This window comes from Alosa alosa, chromosome 15 (genome assembly GCF_017589495.1).
Source record: "Alosa alosa isolate M-15738 ecotype Scorff River chromosome 15, AALO_Geno_1.1, whole genome shotgun sequence".
In the NCBI taxonomy this organism is placed as follows: domain Eukaryota; kingdom Metazoa; phylum Chordata; class Actinopteri; order Clupeiformes; family Clupeidae; genus Alosa; species Alosa alosa.
Window position 1 is genome coordinate 11,769,661 of NC_063203.1, and position 22,064 is coordinate 11,791,724.

Sequence of the window (22,064 nt, forward strand, 5' to 3'; positions counted from 1 at the left end):
TTTGTGCAGCGATGCAGCACCACTACAGCGTTTGCTGCAAATACAGCAGTAAGCGACCAAGAACCAGCAGGATTAATTTTTATAAAATACTGCACAACAAAAGTTTACGATCCGAGGTCCCCACAAATATTCCCTTTTATGTGCCACGGAAAAATGCTGCAATCCAAGCAGCCCTAAAACTGGCAGGTGTCCTTCCACAGATTGCACTGTTTATAACACATCAATCACGGCAGGCGCCAAAGTGGACAGCCCCACAAACTGCGGAGGATATTGAACCAGTAGGGGTGTTTAAAGTCAGACTTGCTCATAAACCTATGATAGATAATGTTCAATAAAAAAGCAAAAGGGAAAGGAAACAATTAATTAAAATCTATTGGAAAATAATTTACATCTGCACTAACAAACATTTGGGGAATAAAACAACTATGCTCCATCGCTATGAGCACATTTGAAAGGCTAATTAACCTGCTTAACTTGATAAGCAATTTGCTGAATTCAACAAATTGGCCAGCCAAGACAGCAGTGAAGTAGAAAAATTAGGGCAATATGCAGAGGCTTCAATTACACCACAGCATATGCTAATCTGATTTTGCAGGTAATATTAACTGGCGAGGAAAAAACAAAATGGCCTGTTGTTAATGACAGCAGTAGCTGCAGCAACAGCACAGTTTTTCCGTTAAGGTTATATGGTCCAGATAACAATTTATAGATGATGGGCCCTGCCTTGGCAGGTTATCACATGGTTGTGGAGCTATTGAAGGGGGCTTAAAGCATGTCAATGTGGATTTATGAAGTTGATTAGAGGATAGGTCATTGTTTTCTCTAAGGCTCACTAAAGGTAGAGAGATTTCCCACAGGCTGATTCATTTAATTTGCTCCACTTCGACGGGGTCTTTGTTCCAAATCAAGTGCGTCACACAACTCGGGGTAAATTATCTCAAATTGATTCCGCTCAAACACTGTGCTTCTTTTTTTCATTTTTTATTTTACTCATATGTAGCACAATAGTCCGCTGTATGAGAATCAATTTTGAACCATAGCCGTGGATCACAATAAGAACGGCCACAAGATACTTACAATCAAGCAAGTGACATTTACAACTTGATTTCTTATAAAAAGACGGGACATAAATAACAAGCTCACTTTTCCCAAAACACTGCAATGGACAAGAGAAAAAAAAATGTGTGCTAAGTATTCAGGACAATATGTCAGTTCAGTTCAGGCTAGGCTTTTCTGTCAGAGGATAAGCCGTTTAAGTCCACTGTATTATAATTGTGCGGGATAGACCCGTAATCCACAGTAAACTATATCTATTCCCCCCACCAAACCCCTACCCTAACTCTAACCCCCTTCATAATAAAAGGTCTTTATTGGAGCCGGCTTTGTGGAGCTGGGGTCACCTTTTGTAGGGCCCTGACAGCTGAAAAGATGCCAGTGATTAATGACTTTTGGAGACCTCTATACAAGGACCTCCACTGCTGACAAAAACAGCGTTTCTCTTTGTCACAAAAAAAATGTTCAAAGTGTACTTAAGGCAGCTGCTTGTGCATTTGGGAACCATTTTGCTTTTTGGATTGCTAATTCGTCGACTTTCTGTCTCCAACAACCTCCCTTGGCCATGCAAATTGAAATGGAACTAAAGACAGTCACCACGGCCACCCCACACCCCCGCTTCTGAAGTTTGGGGGTGCTCTGTAGAGGGCATTCTTTCAACATTGTTTCTAAGGTTCCAAGGAGCTCCACTCTAAGAGGCAGCCATGTCTCCTTTGCATACTGCTTCCTCTCCATTGTAATGTGGCTGGTGCACCCAGACTTCATACCTTCAGGGCCATGGGAAAAGACTGTCCAACCTTTCAGCAAAGTGACGGGCGACAAATACAGTGAAATGCCAAATACACACACAGAGGCTTTGTATTACGTCTGTTATTCTGCCAGCATTAGTTACTAAAATAGTTAGGCTGTAACTGTATGCAACTAGCATAAGCATACCAGCAAATAACAAATTCCACACTTGCTTTGACTTTGAATTTCCAGCAGAAAACATCCTGACTGCAATATAAATGCTAACTAAAAAAAAAAAGACACTGAACACACTCATAGCCACACAAACAAACACACAGACACACACACACACACACACACACACACACACACACACACACACAAAGACTTAATTACAAAAAGTCTTTGCGGAGGCAGATAATAAATGACTAGCATGGTCCTGAAACTCAAAGACTTAAGATATTCATCTTGCACTATTGTTTCAAAGACAGCTGCTCCACTCCCACTCGTGAGCGGGGAGGGCGGTGTGAAGCCCAGACATATCTATAAAAATGATCTGCTGCTCTCTTTCAGTGTCCTGATACAGAAGGAAATGCCACAGAGGAGTTAGCTTTCCAAATAAAGCATGACCACCTCTCAGACGCACAGCCCAACAGTCACGCATATAAGATGAAGGCCAGGTCTGCTCGGTCTGTGTGTGTGTGTGTGTGTGTGTGTGTGTTTGTGTTTGTGTTTGTGTTTGTATGTGTGTGTGTGTGTGTGTGTGTGTGTATTGGGGGCTTCTGTCATCATTATGACTGTAGAGTGTGGTTATAGATTTCTTGCTTGGCCCTGAATCTGTCCTACTGTGCTCACAGAACATACATGCATGCCTGAGCGCCCATCGAGGTTGGAACCGACAGCAACGACTGATAAATGGCAGCAAACTGCTATCAATATCTCCACTGAAAAAGGACATTAATAAATAAATAAATAGTAGCCCAACACCACACAAGGCAACTCCCGAATCCTGACGGCATCAAACCCACTGAGAGACATGGTCATTTATTAGGGCTGGCTGGGAGTGAGAGACGAAAGCTCACGCAGAGAGGCTGTTGCCCTCTGTAGGGGTTGGGGTGGGGGGTGTCAGTGGCTGATGGTGAGATTTATGGGTGGTAGTATCTTTGCAAATGGAGGCTGCCATTAAATTAGAGTAATTCTTTCCTGCTCCAGGGCCACGACACAGTCTTTGCCTTTGAGCACTGATGGTGTATCTGTGGATCCTTTTTACCATGTGTCTATTTTGATCCATGTCATGCTTCTAGGTATTTAAATGGAAATGCACTTTTAATCATATAGAAACATAAGCACATGTTTTTGTAAATTACTATGATTACACTCGAGCTTTTAACACCGTCTGTGATTCAGTTGCGGCAAGGGACATTAGACAGCACTAAGAGGATCAGCAGAGTAAAATTTCATTTACGCTTCCGCAATGGAGTGCAAGGTCAGGGAAGGTTCTATGCCAATGACTTTAGCAGCAGCTCACCGTTTGGGTTGTTCAAAATTTTATAAAGTGTGTAATCCTGCCACGTCATTAAACAATGTGTGGAGCTAGGTGCTAAAAGCTAACACAAGCCGACCTTCCGTTCTGGAGTCTCTAAATTATTATCTGCACTATAGCTAAGGGCTTCAGGGTCAAATTGATCAGGGAACTCCAACACAGGAAATATGTATGTATGTATGTATGTATGTATGTATGTATGTATGTATGTATGTATGTATGTATGTATGTATGTATGTATGTATGTATGTATGTATGTATGTATGTATGTATGTATGTATGTATGTATGTATGTATGTATGTATGTATGTATGTATGTATGTATGTATGTATGTATGTATGTATGTATGTATGTATGTATGTATGTATGTATGTATGTATGTATTACATACATACATACATACATACATACATACATACATACATACATACATATATATATATATATATATATATATATATATATATATATATATATATATATTATGAAAACATGCAATATGATAAATGAAAACCTAAGGAGCTTACAATGAAAAAATAATATAGATACACATTTGGTAGCTTCCCTTTGAAGGTCACTGACCATATGAAGTCTGTTCACATACAGTGTATGCATAGACACACACAGACTCCCAAAGCAGGACACATAGAGGGGAGATGTTTTTTTAATCCATTCTAGTCTTGTGTTCTAATGCCCTTCTACTCTCTCTCTCTCTTTTCAACTTTGCAAGCTGGAAGGCCGCATTTAGGGGCCATTTTATCACTAAGAACAGAGGCCGAATTAGATTTGCCAAGGGTTTATTTAAAAAGTTAAAAATAGCAGCACCAAGCGACACAAATCCAGCCCAGAGCACACGCCTTGAAAGCAGAAAACATCTGTACACCACGCAGATTCCTTTCATATTCGTTGGTAATTGATTTCCTGAGAGACCACACCATTCCGAAAGCCAAGAGGCGATAAAAGTTGCTTTTCATTTTTAGTCTGTAATCCCCTTGGCACTACCCATTTTAAAAGAGATTACATAACAGCCTTCTCTCTCTACCAAAAATAACAAGAGCCAGTTTGAAAAATTCTGTTGAGAAGATCTTCGCAGCAAACCTGCATATGCACACATTTCTAACGACGCTGACCCCTGTGCAACCCACGCCGGCTCCTTGCGGCACATCAGCAGCCCTGGAGCATCACAACCTTTTGTTGTGTGTGTGTGTGTGTGTGTGTGTGTGGGGTCTGGTGTCGCCAAATTTGGAGGGGGAGCTCGGCTCTCGGGGGAGCTGATCAAAGGTGGCACTGTCATTAGGATAATGTTGTTGTCACTTCCAGGTGCAGTTAACAGCCGTCCGCTGGCCAACACTGGCCTCTGCAATCTCCTAGGGGTGGGGGTGGGGTGGGAGTAGGAGAGGAACAGAGTGGAATGAGGAGGAGAAGAGTAGAGAGGGGGTGGTGGGGGTGGGATGGTTTCTAAACAGGCTCTATGAGTAAGTCTATAAGCTAACAGCACACGCACCACTTACTCTCTTTTGGAGGCTGCATTCATAGGGGTCCTCACTACCGCAAGAAACGCCTGGGTCAACAGAAAAGTGTGTTTTCAATAGAAGCGAGTTTGGGGAGGGAGGGGTGAGAAGAAAGCAAGTAACTTAGAAAGAGTACAGTAGTGGTGTGTGTGTGTGTGTGTGTGTGTGTGTGTGTGTGTGTCTTTGTGTGTAGATGGCTGAATAGCTTCCCATTCCACTCCTCTCTTAAGGTGATCTGAGACGGGTGGTGTGTGTGTGTGTGTGTGTGTGTGTGTGTGTGTGTGTGTGTGTGTGTGTGTGTGTGGAAGGGAGGACAGGAGGACAGGATTGGTTGGGGGTGGAGCACTTTTTCACGGTGAGTTCCTTCTCAACTGGCCTCCTTCCCTTCGGGGATCAAAGAGCAGCCCCTACCAGCACATAAAACAGCATCTGTAAAAAGCCCCAACGTAAACAGAAGTAGCCCGAGAGCACGGCTCCTGCAAACCCCCTGCTAGTAATCACAGCAAGCCATTCAAGGTTTAGGGCCTGCCAAGGCAGGAGAGACAGAGACAGAGAGGAAAGAGAGTGCAAACAGTAGCAGAACAGCATGACAGAGAGTTAGAGAGAAGAGAGAGAGAGATAGAGAGAATGAAGAGAGAGAGAAAGAAAGAGTGAGTGAGAGAACTTGAGTGGGCCTGAGTAACTCACAGGTCGATACTTTGTCCACAATAACAATATCATGATTAAGCAATTTAGAATAATTAATCTAAGATGGATCACAGTATCTGTGTAAATGAAGAACAAAAGGGCAAAAGAGCTGCAATTATGTATTTATTCACTTCATTTCAAAGGATTTGAAACAGTGTAGAAAGTGGCCCTTAATAAATCTACAAATATTTTGTGAAATGAGTGAAAATATACCTCTCTCATAAAAACAAGCAATTATTTTTTTTAAATGCATATTTCAGTCTTTCCATGTTAATGCTTATGTTTATGCATGAATTTAATATTTTAGTAAAAACATCGATATCTGGTGGTAGCATATCGATAATGTATCGCTAAAAGAACTTATACGATATATTGCCGTATCGATACTTTATCCCATCCCTAAAAATGAGCGTATGAGAGAGCAAGAGAGAGAGAGGAGATTAGTAGTGTGTGGTATGAGGACAAGACAGCGTAAATACTAGCTGAGGGACTAATGCTTTCCATGCGGCCGAGTACATAACAGGGGGGGCTGGCTGCACATGATGCACACTCCTGACCTTGAGTACCGACCGGCGGAACGTTAACACCACCATGTAGGAGTGATCGCCGAAAATTTCTGCTTAGCCATTAACAGCACGGCAGCAAAAAAGGCATCATAAATTGCCTTTTCACGAGAGGGGCTTGCCGCTTCAAGACAGGTGGGTGGAGGTGTCACTGGAGCGGGAGGGAGAGAGAGAGAAAGCGAGAGAGACTGGGAGATGGAGAGCGTGTGGGATGTAGGAACATTAGAATATATTCACATAGTTCAAAAGCATAGCCAAAATAATCTGTACCAGCCCCCACAATCCCAAATCCTTAAGACTGCTAGCAGCCACAAATTAAGACAGTAAACCATGAAACAGACGTCACAGAGCAGAGCAGGGGCAGAGAGAAGAGAGATGGCTTTGGCCCACTCAGCCATAGCAACTGTCTTCTGCAGCGAGAAAATCCCACAGGAGGTATGAGGACAGGTGTCTGTGGGGGGTTGGTGCTACTCAATCCTCATTAGAGCCCTCCATTACGGCTCATTAGAGCGTCAGTTGTGCTGGCTCTGCCTTCCAATGACCCTCGCTGGAATGAAACCAACCCTAATACCAGCTAAGCAATAATCAACTTGCCATAATCCCTCCCCCACCATCACCACCAGCAGCACCAGCCCCCACACCCCCTCACCTCCCCGGCCCCGTAGCCGCCGCCGCCACCACCACCACCACAGACGCTCGAGGCGTGCTGTCCTGTCCGCTCCGCGGCCCCACGCTCCAAGTCACCAGCTCCGGAGTTGTTGACTTAGCGGGGGCTCCGCTGCCCCCGCTGCCACGGCCCTCCGTGAGATTAGCGCCGGCTAAGACGGGGGCAGCTAACTCCCTCCAGCTCTCCCCTCCTGATCTACTGCCTTCTGAACAAACAGCTAGCCTCCATCCCAGTAGTACGAGCGCTCACGCTGCTGCCAGCACACTGCATGGTAAAACACCTACTGGTACAGATAGATAGATGGCTAACGCTACAGCGTTTTTTTTGGTACAGACACATGTTAGGGGATTTTGCGTTAGTGGTGTGGCAGCGAGAGACGAAGCCCTGTTAGTGTCGTTCCTGCAGAGTGTCTCTGTGAACGGCTCACAGGCGAATCCTGTGTGTTGCACGGCTCTGGGTGTTTCCCCACAGCATCAGGGTGTGTGTGTGTGTGTGTGTGTGTGTGTGTGTGTGTGTGTGTGTGTGTGTGTGTGTGTGTGTGTGTGTGTGTGCGTGTGTGTGTGCACGCTTCTCGAGTCTTTCAAACTGTTGGGTCTCTGTGTAAGACAGGCCAAGGGGTAGCAGGGAAACTGGCACAAATGGGCTTTTGAACCTCCACTGCACAGGCAGCATCAGGAAGGGACTTCAGTGAGCCTTTACCAAAACATCTATTTATTCTTCATGTGAATGTAAGGATGGGCTTGTTTACACACTCACACTCAAAAAGCACACACACCACACCAGCCACCAGCACACAGACACAAGTTCACACACACACACACACTTAAGATCACTGATGAGAAATGCCACACCACTCAACAGCTCACCCGCTCTCTGGATTCCCTCTCTGGATCCTGGATCACCCTCTCTGCCATATCCCAGTAGCGTCATTCTCAAAAAAAAGACGACGACTGCACGATTACCATTCCTTCTATAAACTGTATTGCCCCCAGAATGTTGTCCACCAATAAATTGACTAGCAACCAGGCAAGTGCTCTTTTTCCCATGAAGAAATACTAAAGTGGCTATAAGCCACATCATATCAAACCCAACTCATTGCCATGATGGTCTCTACAATATCAGAATAAATGACTTTCCATTCCTCCAGCCAATGAAACACATTGCAGCTAACAGGCGATGCAGATTTTCATTCTATGCAACCCCCCAAGGAAATAAATGTGTTTTTACAGCATTCAAATACCACTGCAGCATGGTGATTTTCTGCCCTGACCGACTACATAATGTAACAAAATCTGTTTCTCTTCAGCAATTCTGTTGAGTCATTCTTTCTTATTATTTCTGTGATGGTTTGATCCTGGAGCTGTCAAAATTCCATCACCAAGCTTTGCTGCTTCTGAAAAGCCTTGGATGTGAGAGAGCAATTCAAACAGATGTTTTAAAAGTACATCAAAAGCTACTGTGTGTGTGTGTGTGTGTGTGTGTGTGTGTGTGTGTGTGTGTGTTTGTGTGTCCCTGTCTGTCAGTGTGTGTGTGTGTGTGTGTCCACCTCCCTTCTGTCTTTTTCCCCCTGTCTGCCAAAAATCTGCGAGCACACCACACCAGGCCGCCTGCCTCGAGAGTCTAAATAAATAAACAGACCAAATAGATGCTCAACTCCTGCACTGCCATCTTGAGTGACACCACTGCCCAGGAAGGGAAGCCACATACTCATCCCCAATGGCAGCCTTCAAGCCGATTTGAGGTGTGGATCAAACATCAAATCTCTCCTCCGGGCGCCAGTCTGAGCCATGGGCTATCTCCGCCTCTGCCAGCCCTCACTGGCCCACACCTCAAATCTCAGACGAGGGGTGGCCAGAGCAAAAACAAAACAGGCCAGGCAGACAGACTGGCTCAATTTTAGCTAGATAGATAGATAGATAGATGGCAAGAGAGGCAGGTAGGTAAACAGACACAAAGAGAAAGTGAAGAGACGGAGAAAGAGAGAGAGAGAGAGAGAGAGAGAGAGAGAAGTGGCATGCTTAGTCAACAGCCTTGTACAGCTATTATGCTACACTTGCAAAGTAACTTTTCTTGTGAGACGGACAAGAAGCGAGGGAGGGAGGACATCGGAGTGAGAAGGAGAAAAAAACACAATAGGGTTCCAAATGCAAGATAGAGATGGATAAAGCAAGAGGAGGACAGAGAGAGAGAGAGAGAGAGAAGAGAGAGAGGGATAGAAGACAGAAAGAAGGAGGGTAGGGTGAAGGACTCCTGAATGCTGCAATCTCACAAAGGCAATTACAAGTCCTCCACAGTGGGTGGTAGTGGCGGTGGTGGGGTAGCATGTCTCAAGGGCAGCGCACAATGGTCAGTCGATCACCAGGCAGAGGAGCACCAACAGCGCTACACAGCTAAGACACTAAATAGTGGAACTCCAGCTTTCCCCCAGCACAAAGCAGCTACTGCAGAGGAGTTCTTATCTCCTCAGTTGGAGAGGAGAAAACACACACACACACAAAACAGGACGCTAACACTAGGACGTCAGAGCTCTCCTTCACACTCTTTCATCACTCACGTATAACAGCTTTGTTCCAAATTCGGTGCCAGCCACACAGCAGGAAGAAGAGAAAAGAACCCAGCCTACCTCCCCAATCCTCCACATCTGCACCCCTCACCCCCCACACCCCCTCTTCAGACACTGCAGTGTTGCTGTGAATCTAAAAAAGCTCTGGTCAAAACACGGAAACAAAACACACACTCAAATGTCTCCCGGTGTGTTTTGCGGAAACACCCACCGATGATTTGTTGTTGATTTGCTCCTGGCTGCGCTGTCTGAAAACTATTATTCACCACAGCCCTGTTTACAGACAGCACCTGTGAGTGCAATTACACCATCCGTGAAGGTAGCTGTAGCAACCATCCTGAGCTAGTGCCAGCTCTAGTGTTTTCTCGGTTTTTCTCTCTCTCTCTCTCTCTCTCTCTCTCTCAGTCCCTCATAAGCAACAGCTCATCAATCCGAGTTAGCCTTGCCGCATACTCGTTATTCGGTCCTCAACGTGTAAACTGCCCCTCCTTGCAGATCGGAGCTGGAAGTGCAGGTTTAGGACGACAAATGGGCGGATGTGTATGTGTGTGTGTTGCACAGAGATCGAGATTGGCGGCTTCAGTGAAGAGGCCACAGGGGTACATATATGAAGAGTCTCAGTGGTATTAAATGTGAAACATCTTGAGTGAAAAGTCACGGGCTGGGAAAAGGGTGTATACGAGGGAGGGTGGGCACATTTCCCTTGAGGACTGGGCCAAAAAATGAACAGAGCTGACAGGAGCCAGAGGAGAGAAAATGAGTGTGTGTTGCACAATCTTGTGTCACGTATGTATGTGTGTGTATGTGTGTGTGTGTGTGTGTGCCTGCTGTGTGTGTGTGAGAGTTTGCGTCCATCCCTCATCTCACTGAAGCCTTAATGGCTTTCCCAGGCTTGTCCACGGTAGCCGGTTTAAAGCTTCTCAGCACCACCACAGCCTATACATTTTTAACCTCTACACACGGCCAGGGAGAATGCTGTAAAAATAACAGCACTATAATGATTATGTGCGCCGCTGCACCAGGTTGACCGGTCCTTTCAGATGGAAATAGAGGAAACAGCACGTTTAAAAAAAAAAAAAAAAAAAAAAAAAAAAAAAAAAATTCACAGGATCTATGAGAAACACAAAGACTGCCTGAAGGATGGCAATGGTGGAAATTCCACCGGATGTGCGGATTGTTTCCGACATCCCGGCCAACAGACTTTAATCTTGTGCAAAATCTCCACGACTGTGAATATTTGCTCAGCCCTTCACAAACACTATGGTTCACAGCAGCTATAATGGTGCTTTTAAGGGCCCATCAATCCACGGGCGGCTCGATAGGAGAGCTTTGGGGGAGAGCAGGAGAGCGCACATGAGCGCCAAAGGAAGAGACCAGGGAATGAGCTAGCATTCAGGCGTTAGCGAACTTAGCGAGCCAGCAGCCGATAATAATACTGACAACTGAGTCACCACGCTGTGTGCTGTGGCTGCCTGGCGTCTGAAAATCTCGTACACATAGAGCATATACACACAGATTTCCCACAATTACCTCCCGACCATAACACCACACACAGCAAGTCACCCAGCAATGCCTACAGAAAATGTCAAGAAAGAAGCTTTTCACTGTCAAGAGACACAGCAAAGAAACACACAAGACAGGAGACCTGGAACAGTGAATGATGTTAAACATGGCTAGAAGATTATAGGCATGGGCTGTGTGCCATATGTGTAGCAATATGCTTATATAAAACTGCCATTTATACGAAATACGGAGGGTACATTTATCAATGCTTCTCAGCAGCTCCCTTGATCCATCCTAAACGGTTTACGACATGAAGCATAAAATGAAATGATCAGAAGATCTGCATGGCCCTGTGCACTGGGTGTTATCTGTATTTTCCATTGCTGAAAACCCGACTGAAAGCTTTGTGCATGGCCTTTAAAAAAAAAAAAAGCTAAAACCGTCTGTGCCAGCTCTCATCTCTCAGTTAATCCAACACCAGTCATCAATGTCAGCCTGATTCGCTCAGGATGCGGGAACCAGTTTGGCGGTCGTCAAAAAAAAAACAATGTTAGAAAAAAAAAAAAATATGGGGGGACAAAGGCACAATGTGAAGCCTGTTTCCTCCTGCTTTTCTGGTCAGACAGGAACGTACATGCGTGACGGAAGAGGTGGTGACGGCGAGGGTGGGGGTGGTGCTGTGTGGAGGTCCTCTGGAGCTGTCAGGTCAGTGCACTGCATCTTTTCTATATTAATCTAATTCCCGCAGTAAATTAGGATTGATCACCGTAGCTCCAGGCCACAATCAGCATCCCGGATCTAATCAGGGGATAGGGCGCGGGACAGAAAAGGGATCTCTCCATAAATAAAAGCCAGATGAGAGGCGGCGAGTGCCCGGATCATTGTGGAGGAAAATTTGATTACTCGCCTCTCTCTCTCATTCCCATTGCCTCCTCTCTCTCTCTCTCTCTCTCTCTCTCTCTCTGTGTGTGTGTGCCTTCATGGACCCTCCCAAAACTCAAGACCTGCTCTATCTCCTGCGGTCTCACCTCTTTCTTCTGAATCAGAAGAGCTGCTGGCATCACAAAAGATGGCTAAAACCCCCACAGCCTTGTGGTCCTCTTCCTCCATCCACCCTCTCAGCTCTATTGTTTTTCCTCTTGCTTGAGTAACGTGTGCATGTGTGTGTGTTGCATGTGTGTCTGATGTAAGGGTGCTTACATCATGCTTGCATCAGTGGAAGCATGTGTGGAGCTCCAGAGTGACTGCTGGCCCCGGGCTGCTGCAGCGGAGGTGTGTGTGTGTGTATATAGTGTGTGTGTGTGTGTGTGTGTACTGAAGGTGAGGACGGAAAGGTAGGAGAGGATTGAGCATCCCAGAGAAACTAGCTGGCACACGAAGACTAACGCCACACACACACTCTCTTTCTCTCTCTCACACACAATCATAAATTACCTCAAATTAACTCGTCACACTCAGCTCCACAAGCTCTCCACACACAGCTCTTTCTATCTCTCACACACACACACACACAGACACTTTCTCTCTCTAGCTCTGCCCCCTCTCTATACTCGCCTAATGGATCTATTAACCAAATGGATGGAGGGGTAAACTGCACTCCCGGGCAGAAATTCCTGTTGGTCTGATATGGTAAAAACAGGGAAGGAGGGGGCCGAAGATGGATGGACAGAGAGTGTGTGTGTGTGTGTGGGGGGGGGGCGATGGAGAGTTACAGGATATGCCGAGTTAGCCATTTTGTTGTTTGTGTGATTTTTTAATATATATATATTTTGCTGGAGGTTAATGAACTGGCAAAATGATTGAAGCTAAAATGACGCTGGGTCTCCTGGGAATGATGCTGAAAATCTGCAGAGCCAGATGCTAAAGAAAAGGGAAAGGGAGAGGAAAAAAAGTGTCTGGCTCTCTCGCAGACGCAATGCCATGCTTTCTAATTACAGTCAGATCTTAATTTAAACTGTGCTATAATCTGCGCTGGGCCGTGTTCGCCAGATTTATTTTTCTGTTCTGAACTTGCTGCCGCCACCACCACTACTACCACCCCACCCCCCACTCACAACACACACACACACACGCGAAACATGCACACACACACGCACGTTTTTGTTCTCATGCTGCAGCACTCAGTGCCTGAGCTGAACACACATCATCTCAATGTGACGGCGCTCGGGGAGAACCTCCATTGCAGAGCTGGGGAGGGAAATCAATCTGTTTGTGCTTTGCTTTCCTTGCTCTCCTTCTTTCTTTCTTTCTTTCTTTCTTTCTTTCTTTCTTTCTTTCTTTCCTCCCTTTTCTTCTGGGCTCTCTCTCCTTCTTTCAGCAGCCTGCCTCTGTGGTGATGAAATGTGCACTCGCGGGCCGATGGGAGTCACAGATAGCACGGGGGTGGGCGCTAAGGCGTTAAGCAGCCCCTGGGGTTTCTGAATGCCACTCTTACTGCTGCGGGCTGCTGATACCTGTATCGCGGTGGCATCTCTGCCGCTCACCCTGGTGCGGTGATAAGCTGACTGCGTGGCACCAAGCGCCCTGGACGGCCTATTGACCCCAAAACCCCTGCTTAGCTCAGAGCCAAAGAGCCTTAGATAAGCCAGGCCCTTTGAAAAGAGAAATGGCGTCTCCCAGTTCTGCAACTTGGATGGACTTGCTGAGAGAGCGCACCCAGTGAAGTCATAAGCAGATCTCAGGGATCCTCAGCCAACAACAAGCCTCTACATCATCCCTGGTCTTGCAAATGCATGAATGTCAAGGGATTAGTTAGATTGGGCATTGCAGCTTGAGCATCAAATAGTCAAATATTGCACATTGACAGAAGTTAGCGTAGTTTGCGGCATTCTACACGAGTGTGTTGATACAGTAAGCATTCCATTATTTCCTCAGAAAAGTGTGCATGTGTGTGGCAGATGCAGTGTGTGTGGGGGGTGGGTGCATCGTCTGAAACCACAGTTGATCCAGCCTAGGTGCGGGAGGTTCATTTCCCCAGCAGTCATACATTCACACGGCATAATGTGCTGTTGAGTATACTGATTTATTAGGCCAGGGAGGAAGGGTTGTACGCAGGGTCTCTAGTGAGGGCCAGGGCTCTCCACATCTGTGAAAGCCCACTGATTACTTCGACTGCATGAAGGAATGGTTACGAGCATGAATCCCAACGCTGTACTTTGCATTAATTAGCTCGTCCACCACTACCCTTGAAGGCCCTTCAGACTCTAGATGCTCTTTAGACATATTTTATGTGTGTGTGTGTGTGTGTGTGTGTGTGTGTGTGTGTGTGTGTGTGTGTGTGTGTGTGATGTGTTACTACTTCGATCAAATCCGGAAACGAAACGCCAACCTATTAGTGATGTAATGAGTCGTACTGCAGCTTTAAGCTAGAGGGTGACAAAAACGCTGACTGAAACTATTCTTTTAACCATTGTTCATAACTTCACCAAATACACAGTCACACACACACGCACACACACGGCAGGTGGTGGATCTAACAAGACGAGCACACTTTGAGGAGGGAGGCATTTCGGCTTCAACACGGACACAAGGTGTATTTTCTGCACCTTCCTTTTCTTCAAATCTCAGCAGCAAACATCTGTTGCTAGACCTCACCGACACTTCACAGACAACACACGCTCAGGCCAGCGGCAGACAAAACTAGACGAGCTCAGACTCCTTTGAGCTGAGGCAAACTGCAGGACTCCTCTGCAATAGGCCCATTGCTGCCCCAGGGCAAGCCGAGGTAAGGCTCTCTAACAGAGGCCAAAGAAAAGAGGGAAGAGAATGTTGGGGGGGGGGATTTCAAGTGCACCCATTGTCCTCCGCCAAAGCAAGGTTGGGGTGGAGAGCATTCACCTTTCTCCCTCCACCCACACCCCCAACCTTTCTTTCACCCCTGCAAAGCTCCATGGCCTTGCGCCAGGAACAAAGGCTGGATTCAGCACTTCCTACACCCAAGCAATGAAGGCCCTGGTTAAATGAAAGGAAGCAGGCCAACCACGCATCTGCTGCAGCAGAGGACAGGCCGAGATTGAACACGCAGGGGCCTCCAGGAGAAGGAAATGGAGAAGTGTGCTGCTGAAACTGAAGCTGGTAGGCTGGAGAAATAAGTAAAAAAGGCAATTGAAAAAAGTCAGGGAGAGGGAGAGAGAGAGAGAGAGAGAGAGAGAGAGAGAGAGAGAGAGAGAGAAAAGTCCAGTTGAGGGAGGGAACAGCAGAGAGATTGAGGAGAGAGAGAGACTGGGCCGTTCAAACAGCTCTTAATTGGAGGCCGGACTCGGCTGCTGCCGGTCGCAGTTCCAGATGGCGGGCTGTTATTGCACCCAGGGTCTGCTAGTGCAGCAGGATGCGGAGCCGGTAACCAGAGAGGCCCCGGGGGAGGCTGCTCCATCAGTGGCGTACGCAACGTCGGAGTCTGGGCTGGAGGACCTGCCGGACTACTGCCACTGAGGCCCAGGCCACAGATCCACACCCACACACACACACACACGCAAACAGGAATGAAATCTGGTTGATAGCAAAGCTATGTTACATATCTATATAGTTAAATAACATATAGGAACTGAACACACACACACACACACACACACACACACACACACACACACCACGCTACCGGAGGAGGACAACGGTGTATGGAGCCTGAAGCGGGCAGCAAGCAGCAGCGTGGGGAGGATTGAGGATAGTAGGGACTAGTAGATACTGTAGCAGGAGCCAATGCGTGTGTGTGTGTGATTGAGAAAGAGAGTCACTGCCTGAAGGGAAGTGTGCATGAGTGTGTGTAATGTGTATTTCAGCAACGGTGTGTGTGTGTGTGTGTGTGTGTGAGTGATGTATGTATGTGGGAGGGAAATCGGACATGCATGTGTAGGAGGGGGTAACTAGTGTATGCCAATACCAGCATAATGCAGAATAAGTCAAAAGCATGCTAAAAACATCAGGAAAGCATGCTGAAAACAACGTCAGGAACAGCAGAAACAGGTATCTAAAAACTCAAAACCCTGTGTTGTCCCTGTGTTGTCTGTCTTGGAATGTTGTGCACTGAGAAAGTGCACAACATTCCAAGGTGCTAAATTATTTCGGTGTTGACCACTCTGTTATAAAAATGAGACATTTGCCAACAAATCCCACTGTGAGTTGAAGCCGGCACTCAGGTCACTGACAGAGTTCTTATAAGTACAGGCTTACAAAAAGCCAATCAGGCTATCACAGAGTTCACAAAGTTTGGTTAGGGCTGCATGTCTCACAACGATTATCAATAGAAGTGAGGTGGGGTTGGAATAAAACCAAGAGGCAAAAAGAACAGCCATAAATAATTCATGCTCCATCAAGCCAGAGATAAATAAGTCTCCACCAGTGCATGTAGTCCATGCTAATCTAGGTTTCACAATAAATGGAAAGCAATACATAATTTAACACAGAATAGCATGTATACCCAAATCTCTGGTGACCCAATGTGTTGTCTCTTGTTTGTTTTGTTAGCGCTATGCCACATAAGGTACAAGAGCTTACATGCATAATATCACTCTTTCATCCCTTCGATATTAAGGGATGGACTAAAATACATATCAGACTGTCCAACGGGACCCAGCAGGGACACAACAGCTACTGTTGTGTACAGTGAACCTACTGAGAAAAACAAATCAGACACACTATTGTACTCACTCTGACGTCTCAATGAGAAATTCAGCAGTGAAAAAAAAATCTCTTTCTATTAATACGCCCTTGATTTTTTCTAAAAAATCTCTTTCTATTGTAAAGAACATAATACAGTCAGCAAATCTCCCAACAGAAATAAATAAATATACAACACGACAAAGCACATGCTGCAGGAGAGAGAGAGAGAGAGGGAGAGAACCAAAAACAAGAATCCAGTGTGCAGTAAACCAATATGCTAATGGGAACTTTCAGCCTCCTCTTAATGGAGCTGCAACAATCCTCAACAATCCTCCGCTTTAACACAACGCAAAACCTCCCTCCACCTCCTACCACTCCCTTCCCCCCCCCCCCCTTTCCTGCCCGTCTCTATTAACTTGCATCCTTCTGACCTTCTGCTCGGCGACTTTAAAAAACATTGTTTGGAGATTATTGCGAATTTCAAGCAATTATCCCTCTGTTGCAAAATGTCAGATAGCTGCCTGTGTCCAAGGGCGTGCTGAGCTGTGCAGCATTTCAGCTAAAATCTCTGCTGGGCCCAGGAAAAGCTCTTTTCTTTCATCTGATGGGTTTTATAGAGGGATTCAGCAAGAACCTAGTGCTTCTGATGAGCAGGAAAGAATCACACACACACACACACACACACACACACACACACACACACACTCAGAAATTCCTGTGCACAGACAGAGTGTCTGGAGACACTCTAAGCTGAGGTTGTAGAAAGTGTCAACAACAGTGAAAAGTGGATGATGAACTGTGAGGTGTTGACAAACCATTACTACAGGTGGATGTTGATGTGACCACATTGGTTTCAGCAACTATAACAAATATCATGTCAAAAACTACAGAGCAGTCATGCAAAATTTGGAAATTTTTGTATCTCAAGTGTCTCAGTAATTATTTTAAATAGGACTTCACATTCTTGACATATTTCTCCTCTTTTGTCGGGTAATACAAGTTTTTTCTGGCATGGTAATTGGAAGATGTAATAAAACCTGTGGATTGGTGAGGAGAAATCAATTGAGCTTTTCAGTGAGATTGAGAGGTTACATTATGGGGATAAAGACAGACTTGTCTTTCCATGCCAGACATTAAACAAGACCTCAGTGCCATTGTTTGCAGGACCTCACACCTTGTCAAAAAAGTCAAGTAAGGCGATACCTAAACAGATGGAGTGAATCCAAGCCGAGGAACTCAATCTGGCTTCACACGCCACGACACATGGATTTGAATTCAAAAAGGCCCTGGATAACTGAACCAACACGGAATAGGTAACAATCGCAGTTTAGCCCAGCGCCGGGTCATTAATCAACTTGATTACCCCCATCATGGTGAGCCACCCTTTGACCTCCCTCACACGATAACCGATGGGGGCGCTTCGCTCTTTAAATGGCGAGCGTCGACCCAGACTCTTGGAGATCTCAAGATCGACTAGCAGCAAGAGAACATGATCACCACATACCGGTCATCCCTCACAGTCAGAAGACAAGGGGATAGTATTGGATATCAATTTCCCCCTTTCATGTGTGCACATATTAAACATGGCATTGCAAACAGATCTCTGGAATGAGTTGGTGTTTTTTCGATCACGTGCACTCTGGCTACAAAAGCAGGGATAATGATTTTTGTTTACATGATCGACCGCTCAAAAGTCCTGCACAACAAGACCATACAGGCTGTATTTTCTTGTACATTATGCCATTTTGAACAAAATCAATAACATTGATAGCACGTTTTTATCATTAACCATATTGCATGTTTTTATCTTTCCATTATACTGCTGAGGAAAACAAACGTTGCTGTTGTTTTTACTGTATCCATAAAAGCATAATTTACGGTCACATTACATTTACAAAACTGTGGGGATAATATCCTTGTAATAACCTTGTAATAAGTCATGAGATGGATTCAGTAACAATGAGTTGGTGCTCCTTCTGCAGAGGAAGGTTTAGCCGAGAAAAGGGTTTAATTTGGTATTCAAAACGGCATCAAAACTTTTCTACCGCTCCGCTTTTACATATCAAACACTTCAACACCCAAACATCTGCACACTTCTTATCTCTTACCAACACCTGTAGACACCTTTCATGCCTTAGCAATCATTCTAATCCACAAACACAAGTCAAGATGAAAACCATGGGCAAACAGTGACTTTTTTAAAAAAGATTACGAGAAATAAGCAAACAAAAACAATACTCAGATCTACTCCATCTCTCCCATTTTTTGCCGTGCTCGTTATCAGCTCATCTGCACCCAGGCAGCAATCAAGTGTGGATCCCCTGTCCCCTATAATCTGCAATCAAATGTAAAAGAGACCAAATAGGAGAGGAAAGCGCAGAAGAGGCTTCCCGTGTGAACGAGCACAAGCCTCGGCCAATGCAATGTCATGCTGTTGTTGAGGGGGGGTTTTGAACATGCTATTCTTCCCCCCTGCTTATTACCGACAAGTGAGCCAGGAGATCCCCCTCACGCAGTCTCTGATTACGCTCACTGGGTCAGCAGTCAACAGAGCTCCAGCCGAGGTACAAATCAGAAAGGAGAGAATCTCTACCCTCTGCAGATGTTTCTTCTGCCATTTGTACGCTTATGTAAGGTCTCTGTAGAAAGTGATGCAGTGATTCAATTAAAAAAGGGGAAAAAAACTTGGATGAAACAACAAAAAAAAAACAAAGAAGTTTCCAAAGTCTGGAGGTAGGGATGCTAGAGATGAACTTTTGCACCAGCATCTTTTTTAGCCAACAAATCAATGTTTTAAACACATTGGTGGTGAAAATATGCCATGCAGTTCAGTAACAACAAAAAAGGCCATAAGGTATGTTTTCTCACAATCTCCGTCATTCCCTCTTTCAACCCTTTTGCAGTCTTCTCTCACACTTGCTTTACGAAACACGACAGGATGGCAACTCTGTATTAAAGCATAGAACAGATTCTTCTTCAGAAGAAGTAAACATGTACTCTGCAAAGCAGACAAAATTATGTTTCTTTACAAGCAGTCATTGCACTGCCTTGTAAATGAGGAGAAAAACTCAAACAAAAGCCCCCAACCAGGCCATGCCTTTCAATGGAAAAACGACATTTTGAATTAGAGGACAAGAAAAGAGACGGATTAAATTTGACTAATTAATAAAGGAATATCCCATTGCTCTGTGAACTAATGGGCTCATTATATTGTTTCGTGTTACATAACCTCAAGTCATCTTAAAAAAAAACCACACACACACACACACACACACACACACACACACATCTTTGAGCACATGTATATCTGCTGTCTGAATCACACTGCAGTAGGTGGGTGGAGGAACTAGAGACAGAGACGTAGATTTGAACTGACATGCCCCTTTCATCAAGACTTGAGGAGGATGATCCATCCGAGCAGAGCCATTTCAGCCCAGTGCTGAGGCTCTGAAAAGCAGACTCTGGGGATCCAGTTTGCCGTAAAGCTCAGGGGATCGCTTTCGCGGCTAATTCGTACCTGATTGATGCTAGTGCTCCTGCGCCTGCCTGCCGCTCATTTACAAACTATACATATAACATTTGTGCCGTTTAAATGAGGCACCCTTACAAAAAATTAAATCTGAAATCTTACAAGAATTCTCCAGTGAGACTCTTCTGCAACATTCTATGGATCTGAGAGAAAGTTTTGGTCAACTCATACCAAAAACGACTCATCCACTAGGCTAGGCGTTCCGTCGACTTGGCTATTTCCGGTCGCTGCTTCAAACACAGACGGCTTTTAGAGCCCAAAGCTATTAGAGTGGTATCTGAAATACCTAATTATTAATTAGATAAGTAATACACAAAACACTCTGTGACACACATAGCATGGCCAACATAATTAGACACACAAGTTATTGCAAGTCCATGTTTCCACTGACTTCAGTGCACTGATGTATGCTTAATCAGGGCTGACACTGCCTCCAATGTTCAGACACAAACCTTTCACAGCAGGCCTCTGTAGACCCTGCTCTGCCTTTCTGTCAAATATAATATACGTTTCAATCACTTCACAGGCCTAGTAGTGCTGCTCTCTCAGATATGTCTATAGCATCACATACTGGCATGCACAAAGTTGATATGTGAAAAAAAGGAAAGAGGATGACAAATAGCAAAACTGTTCTGAGTAGAGAAGACAAAATCATCCAAAAATAAAAACAAATAATTCAAGGTCCCCACCATTAAAGATGGTATAGGGGGTTTAAAGGGTTAATAAAGCAGCTGGTGATATGAGAGTTCCCTACTTCAGGCTTCTCTTTGTGAAGGCGTATGGAGTGCTTCTATTACTTATTCAACAAGGCCCATGTTCCTCCATATATTACACAACTACTGCAAAACACTTGATCCTGTAAGGAACATTTCTGTTCCGTGGAGAGCAACCTTGGGGATATAAAATCCTGATAATTCAGAGACCCCGCAATTCAGAGAATTACTCCCGTGTCTGTTCCTGTGACATGTTTCATGTTTCAAAGGACATCCGAAGTCACGTTGACTTGTCCACCTCATATTTCAAAAAAAAAAAAAAAAAAAAAACAGATGCTGAGATGGACAGCTTACAAAAGGGCCTTTTAAATGGCGTGAAGTGATCTGATCTCTGATAATGGAGATGAGTTCTCAAAGCAAACAGTCCCAAGCAAAGATGTGTTTGTTCCACGAATTAAAAGGAGTCGGCACAATATTCCACTCATCTCTTTGGCCCGGTGACCGCATCCAGCATGGGTATTTAAAGACTGTTAATATTTAATTCCTGCGCACTGAGTCTTCCACAGAAGCCCCGGTAATGTGCGGCTGTCTCCTAAAAATAAATGGAGAGGCACAGATACTGGACCTCTTGAAGCAGTTTTGCTGACATATATAACCCATCCAACAAAAAAACAAGGGGTCTCTACACACTGGCATCATCCATACCTTTCATTACAACAGGATGTGCCATGGCACAAATATCCATACCTATTACATCTATTTCTATGACTTACAAACTATAACCTAAAACCATAAAAGGGCTCAAGTTCACTGGGTGCACCAAATTCTGAAATGGATCCTGTTGTTGGTGCCGAAAAACAAGAAAGGACGAAAGATGTTGACAAAATAATGTTGGGAAGTTCTGAAATAGTTTGTGTGTTAGCCTCTAGTATGGCTTTATACAGTGCTTTGAATATAGTCTTTTATCATATACAGCTGATTTGCAAAGGGGTGCAAATCACCCCTAAAAGTATCAAGGAGCAACTGTGCCAATCCTGCAATGACTCTTTCCAATCTTAAATGTGGTCATAATGAAAGATTATTAGGAATCAATTCCCTAATGCAATATTTCTAAAAGGATTAAATGATCTGCATTTATATATATATATGTAGTGTTCTACATTTCCTTACTAAGCATTACTATGCATAGAAAATGCTTCATACAATATTCTCCTGACTTAGAAATATGAATGTTCCCACCCAAGCACATATTTTTAGCTATATTAACTGAAAAGATGAATGTGAATGAATATTTATGAGTGAGAATATCCCCATTACCGACCCCATTTACTGACATTTTTATTTGCCATTCTCGGACACTGAAGAGAATGGATGTCAACCTGACTCTGAAACAATTTGTCATTT

At 44.8% G+C, this 22,064-nt stretch overlaps 1 protein-coding gene across 1 annotated transcript in view; it reads right to left on the minus strand.

Annotated features, from left to right (window-relative positions):
• The window catches only part of tenm4 (teneurin transmembrane protein 4), a 175,653-nt gene that overhangs the window by 140,286 nt on the left and 13,303 nt on the right, over nt 1-22,064 (minus strand).